The sequence below is a fragment of the Neltuma alba genome, unplaced genomic scaffold (genome assembly GCF_004799145.2).
Source record: "Neltuma alba isolate B1F8T4 unplaced genomic scaffold, ASM479914v2 tig00002571_pilon, whole genome shotgun sequence".
NCBI classification, from domain to species: domain Eukaryota; kingdom Viridiplantae; phylum Streptophyta; class Magnoliopsida; order Fabales; family Fabaceae; genus Neltuma; species Neltuma alba.
Genome location: NW_021632922.1, coordinates 47,076 through 58,433, shown reverse-complemented (window position 1 = coordinate 58,433; position 11,358 = coordinate 47,076). Strand labels below are relative to the sequence as shown.

At 33.1% G+C, this 11,358-nt stretch overlaps 1 pseudogene; it reads left to right on the top strand.

Annotated features, from left to right (window-relative positions):
- The first annotated feature begins 8,876 nt into the window (after positions 1-8,876).
- On the top strand, positions 8,877-10,310 carry LOC114732821 (probable 2-oxoglutarate-dependent dioxygenase At5g05600; annotated as a pseudogene).
- The last annotated feature ends 1,048 nt before the right edge of the window (positions 10,311-11,358 follow it).

The following is an 11,358-nucleotide window of genomic DNA, read 5'->3' as shown; positions in this document are numbered from 1 at the left end:
GGCATCACTACGCTCTTACTAATTTTTATTATAAATTACTAGTTACTCGTTTTCGCATAATCAAAAATATATAATTATGTTTTTAAAATTTTAAAATTCATTTATTTAATATTTACAAACTATTCTCACTTTTTTTTCCTCTTCTTTCTTTCTAGAAGAAATTATATAAAACTAAAATTAGAAAGCAGTTATTAAAACCCTCCAAATAACTGTTATTTAGAATTAAAACTTTTTCATACAAGTAACTGGGTGAGTTACAATATGAAACTGGGTGAATGATCCTAAAATTATTTTTCCTATCAAAATAAGAATGCAATTCTTAACCACAGGAGTGTGGGGTAGCAGTTACCCTACCTGGTCATTTAACCAAGCAGTGGTGTTTTGAATCTCACTCTTGGACATAAAAAGCATTCCGTGGCTTTGAAAGGTCCACGTCTCTTATTTCAGCCCATTTTGGGAGGCACGTCCCTCATTCTGATAGGAAGCTATCATCAAAAATTAACTACTCATCCGGTTCTAAATATAAAATCTTTAAATATAAAGATTTTTATATTTAGGACGGAAGAATATTTAATATAAGAAAGTAATAACTAATTTTAAAAAATCATGATTAATTGGGTGAGAGAAGAGGATATTTTTTTTTTTGCTCTTATTCGAATTAATATAAGAAGTTAACAACAAATTTTATAAAATTCGGTAATAGTAGTAATGTGTATAAGCGAAAGGTAAGCTCTGCGGCCGATGGCCAATAAGAGCATTGACAAATGTTTTGATAGGATGCTCAGCTTGTGATTCAAAATGCAGGGGAGCCTGGTAAGTGATAATCTTATCCCCTCCGCCTGCTCCCACACGTGATTCATGCAGCTCAAATACAAGTAGGGCCCACGGATGACAACGACAACGACAACTCCTCTACCATCCCAGCGGCAACCGATTTTTTTTTTTTTTTCCTTATCCTACATATAAAACTCATTTTGTAATATAATTTATATTATAAAATAACTCTTATATTTAGAACCAGAATAGTATCTATTTATGTTAGGGGAATATGTGTTTCCTTTTTCCTTCCTCCACGCGGCCACTCTTATTGCTCTTGACCTCATTATTAAATCAAAATTGTGACAATTTCTTCTATAAATATTAAAACCTGCGCTAATGATAAACATAAAAAATTGACATCAAGAATAAGGAGGAAAAAAAGAAAATTAGAGGAAATTAAATGCCACCCCCTCTCAATTTTGTGAGTACTGTTTTGCTTTATTCCCGAGAAGGTGAGCAACGAAACAACTGAACCTGGCTTTCTTTTATTTGTTTTGGAATCAAAATGATGTGGTTTCATCATTTACTCATTTTACAATTTTAAATAACAAAAAATTGTATCAGATTACCCCAAGTCATTTTGCCCTCCGGATGGTCGTTTAATTACAACAGGACCAACCGGACAGTCAGGTGGGGTTCAAGGTCAACCTGATCTGGTCCGAGTCCCATGCAATACAGTGCATGATACACTCAAATTTCAACGAAAAATTTATGTACTCGATTATGCATGATTACAAATAACTAATTAATAGGATATGAAAAGAAATATTTATGATTTATTATATTTCTAAGATACTTGAATTATTTGAATTTATTATCATTTTAGGATTTATTTAGGTTTTTTAGCATCTTAGTATTTTTATTACCAAGATTAGTTGTTATTGTTATTTTTTTTTTATTTTTATTATTGTTTTAGTACCGTTAGATTTAAGATTTGTTGAATTAGATCATGTTATTGTTCTTTCTCATTTTTTCTCCCAACTCTCCTTTTTCTTGTTCTATTTTTTCTTTCTACTTCTTTTCTTTTTCCGATCTCTGCTCTTTCTCATTCTCTCTTCTTGTTTTACATTACTAAAATGAGAAGGAAATGAACAATACGACAAACAAACTAAAATAATTGTTACAGACACAAAAGTAAATATTCCAAACAGATGCATTGCACAAAAGTAAATTTAAAGTAGACACATGACATAAAGATACATGAGTCACACTTAAAGTAGATTTTTGATGGGATTTCCTCATCTCTAGTTTTTATAGATAGGTTCATGACTTTAAGATAAGTTTATGTAGTAGTTTTCTGGATTAGAGTTGTTAGAATCATAATCATATATTGAAATTGGACTCATTCAGACGGAGTGAGTTAGACCTATGAATTATCCTAATAAGGGCCTTGGCCGGGATTCCTTCTGAGAAGTGGAGGCTGTGATTTTACCTCTCCTATGGGAACTAGAGGTGTAACAGCATGCAAGATAAAATTTTTTAGAATTCTTCAAGAATTTAGGAAAAGGTCCAAATGGAAAGATACGTGGAGTCTTCTCCTGTGTCTGAACATCTATTACAAAAAAAGTGCATTTCACTTTTCCCTAATTTGTCTAGCCAACCTTTCTTCATATGCTCTCCAGTATATATATAAATATATATATATTTCGAACCTCCAGTATTTATTATAAGCACTTTACACATTTTTCGTAATATAATATAATTTATTTAAAATATTAATTTCTTTTAGTATCCCTAGCTGGTTATAAAATATGTTCACCAAATAACCAAGCTCTCTTAATTAATACTCCTCTGCTACTTAACATAGCACATAATTTAAGAGTTAATGTTGGTCTTATATGTAAGACCTATTTCATATGTTTGTTTTTTTTTTCAAATTAATTCTATTAATATTTCTCAATAATAATCAAGTAGGAGAAAGAGAGAGGAAATTAAAGAAGATGCTTAGGATATTAAAAAAAAACATAGCATATTAACTAATTTAACTAACACTTTTAATCTACCCAAATTAATTAATTAGGTCTTACATTAAGGACCGAAGAGGTAATTTTTATTGTGAGTGTTGTTTATATTTTATTAAAAAAATTAATTTTAACTGGTTTTATTAATCTATATAAAACTGCTATGTGTTTATACTAAGAATTTGATAGGGAGAATTATCTTCAATTTTAGAAGTTTTTCCAAAGTGGGAGAGTACACACATATATATAAACAAATGTGCAGCTAATTAAAATTAATAGAGGAAAACAATTCACAAAGAACCTTGGAAAACATAGAGTGTAGGGAAACAAGATCAAGATTTACCATTTTTTTCCTGTCCGACAGCCAGATTTACCCTGGGAAGACTGAGAACCTGCATTATTTAGCAAATTAAGCCGTTAATAAATATTCAATAATTTGAATGGCCATTATTCAGGTGAAAATAGATATTCTCGGATCTTGCGCTATTTTGTCACGTTCATTATTTTCAGACCCACACAGAGGCATCACTACGCTCTTACTAATTTTTATTATAAATTACTAGTTACTCGTTTTCGCATAATCAAAAAAATATAATTATGTTTTTAAAATTTTAAAATTCATTTATTTAATATTTACAAACTATTCTCACTTTTTTTTCCTCTTCTTTCTTTCTAGAAGAAATTATATAAAACTAAAATTAGAAAGCAGTTATTAAAACCCTCCAAATAACTGTTATTTAGAATTAAAACTTTTTCATACAAGTAACTGAGTGAGTTACAATACGAAACTGGGTGAATGATCCTAAAATTATTTTTCCTATCAAAATAAGAATGCAATTCTTAACCACAGGAGTGGGGTGTAGCAGTTACCCTGCCTGGTCATTTAACCAAGCAGTGGTGTTTTGAATCTCACTCTTGGACATAAAAAGCATTCCGTGGCTTTGAAAGGTCTACGTCTCTTATTTCAGCCCATTTTGGGAGGCACGTCCCTCATTCTGATAGGAAGCTATCATCAAAAATTAACTACTCATTCGATTTTAAGAGTGCGTTTGAATGAAACCAAACCGTGATTTAGAAAAGTGATTCTGAAAAATAAATTCTGGGAAGAATAGATTTTGTGAAGAATAGATTTTGTAAAAAAGTGATTCTGAGAAGTAAGAGTGTTTGGATAGTTGATATCAGAAGCACTTTTTATATATACAAATTACTAAAAAAAAGACATAAATTAATATGATAATTACAGAAAAAATAGATTTTATGATATATTTTAATTTGAAGGAATAAAAATTGTTAATAATATATTTTTTACCAACATAATTAATAATACATAAGATAATATAATTAATAATTAATTAATGTGTATATATATTTATAAAACTATAAGATTAAATATGTTTATCAAAAAATATGTTTATAAAAAAAATAATAAAAATACATATCATATAGGCTCTCACACTCTCCTTTTTTCTCCAAAAGCAAAAAAATTTTGCTTTTTCCAAAACCATGGTTTTGTTTTTAGAGGGGGTGTTTGGGTGATTGACACCCCAAACCATGGTTTGGGGTGTCACCCAAACACACCCTAAATATAAGATCTTTAAATATAAAGATTTTTATATTTAAGAGGGAGGAATATTTAATATAAGAAAGTAATAACTAATTTTAAAAATCATGATTAATTTGGGTGAGAAAAAAAGATTTTTTTTTTGCTCTTATTCGAATTAATATAAGAAGTTAACAACAAATTTTAAAATTCAGTAATAGTAGTAATGTGTATAAGCAAAAGGTAAGCTCTGCCGGCCGATGGCCAATAAGAGCGTTGAAAATTGTTTTGATAGGGTGCTGAACTTGTGATTCAAAATGCAGGGGAGCCAGGTAAGTGATAACCTTGTCCCCTCCGCCTGCTCCCACACGTGATTCACGCACCTCAAATGCAAGTAGGGCCCACGGATGACAACGACAACTCCCCCACCATCTCACTGGCAACCAACGTTTTTTTATTACTTCTTGTCTTAAATATAAAATTTATTTTGTAATATAATTTATATTATAAAATAGATATTATATTTAAAACTAGAGGAGTGTCTGTTTATGTTAAGGGAATATGTGTTTCCTTTTTCCTTCCTCCACACGGCCACTCCTATTGCTCTCGAACTCATTATTAAATCAAAATTGTAACAGAATTTCTCTTATAAATATTAAAACCTGCGCTAATGATAAACAGAACAAATTGACATCAAGAATAAGGGGGAAAAAAGAAAATTAAAGGAAATGAAATGCCATCCCCCCCACCCAAAATTTTGTGAGTACTGTTTTCCTTTATTCCCGAGAAGGTGAGCAACGAAACAACTGAACCTTGTTTTCTTTTATTTGTTTTGGAATCAAAATGACGTGGTTTCATCATTTATTCATTTTACATTTTTAATAACAAAAAATTGCATCGATTACCCCAAGTCATTTTGCCTCCGGATGGTCGTTTAATTACAACAGGACCAACCAAATGGTCAATTAAGGTTCAAGGTCAACCCGATCTAGTCCGAGTCCCATACAATACAATACATGATACACTCAAATTTCAACATGGATGTTTGTTTGAAATATATGTGTTTTATTAAAGTAAAAGAAATGAAGGGTATTAAAGAAGACAATTAAAATGTTTTATAAGAAAAATGTCATATTTATTATAATTAATAAAACTGTTTAGTTTTTTAATATAATCAAAACAGAAGAATACTTTCAAAAGTACGTGAACTCCACTAACCAAGATGATGGGTTAAATGCATTGTACGGAAAACGCTCAAAACGAAGTTAGAACTTGTTCTTGCACCATCATACATACAGACACTCTTCATTTTCAAAACATAACAATATTATGACACGTGGTTAAAAAACTGAATTTAATAATTAAAATGTTGATATTAACAGTAAGGGTAACGTTTTAACATCTTCAGGACAACTTCGGACTCAAAAAAAGCTTTTTGAGATGATACTGATTCTAAGTAAAAACTCGGGAAGAAATTTTCACCTTAATCCTCCACAGATATATGTGCTCCTTCATTGTGAATTTTAAAACAGATGCAGATGGTGTGCGAAAGCATAGATTTCTGAACAAATCATTAAAAATATCAGAGAGCAGGAGGAGTGGCATGCAAGCTGACACGTAATATTAAAAGACAATTGAGACGTTTTGAACAAAAATGAGGTGGCAGTCGTCATAGAATAGCCAAGAACTTCTCCATCACGTGAAGAGTGCCGATCAAGGACCGGCCTCCCGCCCATCTGCGTCCTCATGGATCTCCATATATATATATTCACTAAAATAAATAAAATAAAAGCCCACGCGTATGTATTTCTTTGTGTAAACTTCCCGCTCCCCCCAAAAAAAAAAAAAAACAACATCTACGTTTACTTCATTTTGGGCTGGTTTGATATTTTAGAAGAATTTTCTAAGAAAGCGAGATAGGAAAAATAGGTGAATGGAAGTAAGGTTAAAGAATGTGTGTGTTTGTCTTGATAGGTAAAATTTCATCATGATTTATACGAAGAAGAAATCAGCTGATGTGGTTTTTTTTTTTTTTTTGATGATGATGCTCCTCCAACAAGCTTCGTCCTTGATGAAGCTCTATGAACTCAACCAACAGTCGGAAGAACTGAAAGGCATGTTTAGATCTCTTAATTATTATTGTAATATTGTAGTTAAGGTGATGTAAGTCTTAAAAATTTCATCAAGTGTCATAAAAGAATAAACATATTTTGCTGACTTATTAAAAAGAAGAATTACAATGAGGTCCTAAAAAAAATTTACAAAACAGATCTTAAAATTGTCATTTTTATTATAAAACGCATCATTACAGCTTACTTAGATTGTTATCAGGGCTTTTTAGTAATTTTTTTTGGGGACCTGATTATAATTCTTTTTTATTAAAATTTGGCGCTGATGATAAATCACATATCAATCCACAAGCATATATTACCTGAAGTGAATCATTCAAAGAAACCTGGGAATGAAGAAGAAAAGGATAAGGATTCAAACGACTTGGGAGTTGGGAGAAGAGAAAGCTAAGGGGAGGATAAGAATGCCATTGATGAGTGTCTTAGGATGAGTTTGCCAGGTAGATGATAAGCAGAAGTTGAGCACAGGAAGAAATAATAGAGATAAGAAAGTGCTTAAAAGGAGTGATGATAAGAACGCCAAACAAGAAATGCATCAATCAGATAAGATAGTTAATTAAGAGTACCAAGTTAAAGGTGCACGTATGATAAATATAAAAGAAATTGTGCGTGAAGACATCCAGTGTGATAAGATTTCTTTAATAATTGTGCTGTGCGTATCACTATAAGAGAACGTCTTAGTCATATGTTAAGTGTATAACTGTATATTGTGGATGCTGACGAATTAAATAATTTTTTTATGCATATTCATGTGTGATTTTATGCGAACCAGTACTTGGTACCGTTTTACAATTATTATTCACCTATTGAAGCTCTCTACGTACACTACATATCCTCCTAATAAACATGAACTAATCTAAATCTTTCAGACCTCACAGTGGGTCAAGTCAACAACCTAAAAGCTATCCTAGAATATTTATACGATAAAGAAATTTGATCTAGTAGTTTGATATTTTAACTTTTGGAAAATTTTGTTTTAAAAACATATTATAGTGATTATGATATCTTTTGAGTACGTATTTTGCATTTAAGGTTATGATATTCTTAAACTTTGACGTAGGTTTGCTTTTGATATTTATGCAGGACCTTAGCAGGAATTGATATATCTTAGCTATGACAACAACAACCACACAATAATAATAATTTGGAAACAAAATACTCAAGGGTTTAGCATATGTGTCTGAATATTTTGGGGGATCTCCGATGGAATCTCTCTCGTACAATGAAGATCTTAAAAAGAAAATCATAAAGCATTCACACCCACATAACTCCATAAGCATCATGTCATGTCTTATTGATACAGACACATTTCAGTGTCATTATTGACCTATGTATATACTCCTTCCGTGCTAAACACATTTCAATGTCATGTCTTAGTCAGTAAAATAATTTAATCCTAAATATAAAATTTAAATAATTTTATCTTATATTTATTATTTTTAATCTAACTTATGAACTAATATGTAATATAATATTATATAAAAATATTTCAAAAAAATCACGTCACATTTATAAAAATTATGTAATTTATTTATCTTATTTAATTTAATTTATTCAAATCAACTAAATAGTTATTTCAAGAAAATTATAATAACTTGTGGTCAGATCTTTTGTGTTTTGTGGCCACCAGTTGGGGTCAAATCTAAAATATTCAAGGGTCCAAGTTAGCGAACAACCTTGTCCATGCAAGTGCGCACGTCACGGTGTCACTATTTCTGCCAGCCTGTTGTTTCCAAAATCGTCCTCTGCAATAAATTTTTTGTCAGATAAATTAGTCATTTCCTTCTCGTTTTCTGTTGGATTAAAAAAAAAAAAAGAATACGTTTTTATAACGAAAATGCAACATACTTTTAATCAGAGTGTAACGGAAAAGTTGAAAAAAAATTAGAGTATATTTACACTATACAAACTAAATATTATACTCCTGTGGACTGGTATAAGAAATAAAAATTTAGTCTTTAAATGCGTTTTAAAATGATTAAAAAAATTTATTTTGCCACTTAAAAATGAGAAAATTGCTTGTAATCTTATACTTTTATTATCTCTGGTCTCTGATCTCTCTGTCCTCTATTTAATAGGGACAAACATAAAAAAATCATATTAATTATTTTAATAACAATATATTTTGGATCACAAATTTTTTAACCAGCTTATTTCTTTACGGTGGGGAGGGACTACTTAGAATAGGAAGTACTGTTAATTTTTCCCGCATGAAATTTCAAAGCGATGGGTAAAGGGGCAGGGAGAGTAAAAAAAAAATTTGCTGCGTCAGCTCCGCGTTGGAGGCCGCGGAGAAACCAAACTCAGATGAAAATCCGTCCAGGTTCAATGAACACTACAAAGAAGCCTTGGCGTCTGTCTGAAGTAGTTCCGTTGCTGTGTTTTTCTATATATGGAGGCGCCCTTCTCCGCTTTGTTCACCAACAGATAAGCACTAGCCTTCTTCTTCTCATTCCTTCCTTATCACAACACATTTCCCTTTCTCATTTTCTCTGTTGCATCTGAATCACCGCCGTCCATGGAAGAAATAGATGTCGCCTTCGTCCAAGAACCTCACCACAGACCCAACCCCTCTCTCATACAGGAGGCTCAAGGCATCCCTCTCATTGACCTCTCTTGCCCCGACGTCGACGCTCTCGTCGCCGACATAGGCAATGCCTGCAGGCAATGGGGCTTCTTCCAGATCATCAACCACGGCGTTCCGGCCGAGCGCCTGCACAAGCTGCAGGAGTCGGTGCGGAAGTTCTTCCTTCTAAAGCCTCGACGAGAAGAGGAAGGTCAGGAGAGACGCCAGGAATGTGCTGGGGTATTACGACACAGAACACACCAAGAACGTCAGAGATTGGAAAGAGGTGTTCGATTACACGGTGCAAGAGCCCACTCTCGCCGCCGCCTCCATCGATGAGGATGACGACGGAGTGGCTCACTGGGAGAATCAGTGGCCTGAAAACCCTCCTGAAATGAGGTAAATTAGTTACACTTAACATTGTGTGTGTGTGTGTGTGTATCATGATGTGTACGTAAGATGTTGAGTTAGATCTGTAAGTAATGAAAGTTTTGTGATGTGAACCATGTACAGAGAAGCGTGTCGGGAATATGCAAAAGACATGGTGGAACTGGCCACAAGACTGATGGAGCTAATCGCTATGAGCTTGGGGTTGCCGCCAAGGAGGTTTGAGGATTTCTTCAAGGACCACACCAGCTCCGGCAGAATAAACCGGTATCCGCCTTGTCCAACGCCGGAGCTTGCTCTCGGGGTGGGCCCCCACAAAGATCCAGGGGTTCTGACCATCCTTGCTCAGGACGAAGTGGGCGGGCTTGAGGTGAAGAGAAAATCCGATGGCCAATGGGTTGCGGTAAAGCCCACACCCAATGCTTTCATCATAAATCTTGGGGATGTTCTTCAGGTATGGACGAATGGAGAATATGAGAGCGTAGAGCACAGAGTGATGGTGAACTCAGTGAAGGAGAGGTATTCAGTACCGTTCTTTCTGAATCCTTCGCATTACATAATGGTGAAGCCATTGGAGGAACTGACCGGCGAGCAAAACCCACCCAAGTACAGGCCTTACAACTGGGGGAAGTTTGCACTGACGAGGAAGCGCAGTAACTTCATGAAGTTGCAGGTTGAAAAATATCCAGATTCACCATTTCCAGAATAATGTTCAGGCCAAGAATTATTACCAGATTGTCCTAAAATTGTCGTGTGATGAACATGATGAAACGGTGGCCACTCAATGCTGTTGATCAAAGAAGATAAATATGTATTTCTTTGTTCTTTTTTAACTTGGCCAGCCACGTGTGTGCATTGATAAGTGGTATAATATATTTAGTTGAGCAATGTCGGGCTCACAATATTAACGTGAGGAGCACATTTCATGCATATTAATGATAATGATGGTCTACGTTGAATTAATTTTTTTTTATAGAATAGATAGAAAATTTAAAACAAATATAATCTTACAACTAACACTTTTTTTAAAAAAAATAAATTAATCGTTAAAAAATTTATATATTAAAATTTTTAATTTTAACTACTTATATTAAATTGGCCAAAATACACATAGCCCCTTCAACTCTAGGTGAGTTGCATATGACCCCCTCAGCTTTAAAAGTTTAAATTTCACACCCTCAACTTTCATATTTTGACCATGAGTCCCTTACCGTTAAAATGGCCGTTAAATCTAACAGAATGAGTTCCATGCCAGTTTATTAAAAAATTATGTGGCAAATGACATGTAATTTTGATTATCTTATTTATTTATTTTGTGTTAAAACTCAAAATTATAATAAAGGGCATTTTGGTGATTTAACCTATAATACTCCGTAGCTTGAGGTTCCCTCTTGTTTTTTCAGTGTCTTGTAATTTCGCAACTCGCGAGTCCTCTCCCTTGCCAATATTTGATTCATCGTCTAATCATCTTTATCATTTCCAAAATTATCTTCATCATCACCTTCTTTCTTCTGGAACTTCTTTTTATAATTTTGAACTTGTTTGTTTAATGATTGTGTTATCATCTCTTTTGGTCTTCCAAGTCCACCTCCCCATCAGCACCGCTTCCTTCAATTTTCTGATCTTCTTACTCATTCCAGAAATGATCGTTATACTTCATATCTCCATCGCATTACTCATTTAAATCTAGAACCTTTATTTTAACAAGTTATATCCAAGGACGCATTAAACATTAATAGCCTTGTGTGAAAGTGAAACATAAGAGTTACCGGTACGCACTTTTTCTATGGAGGAAGATGATAGAGGAAAAAGCGGGGAGTTTTGGTATCCACACCTCTATTAGGACCTTAAATAATTTCACTTCCTTTATTATAGGTTAAATCACCAAAATGCTCTTTATCATAATTCTGAGTTTTAAACTAGAATAAATAAATAAGATAATCAATAAATTACATG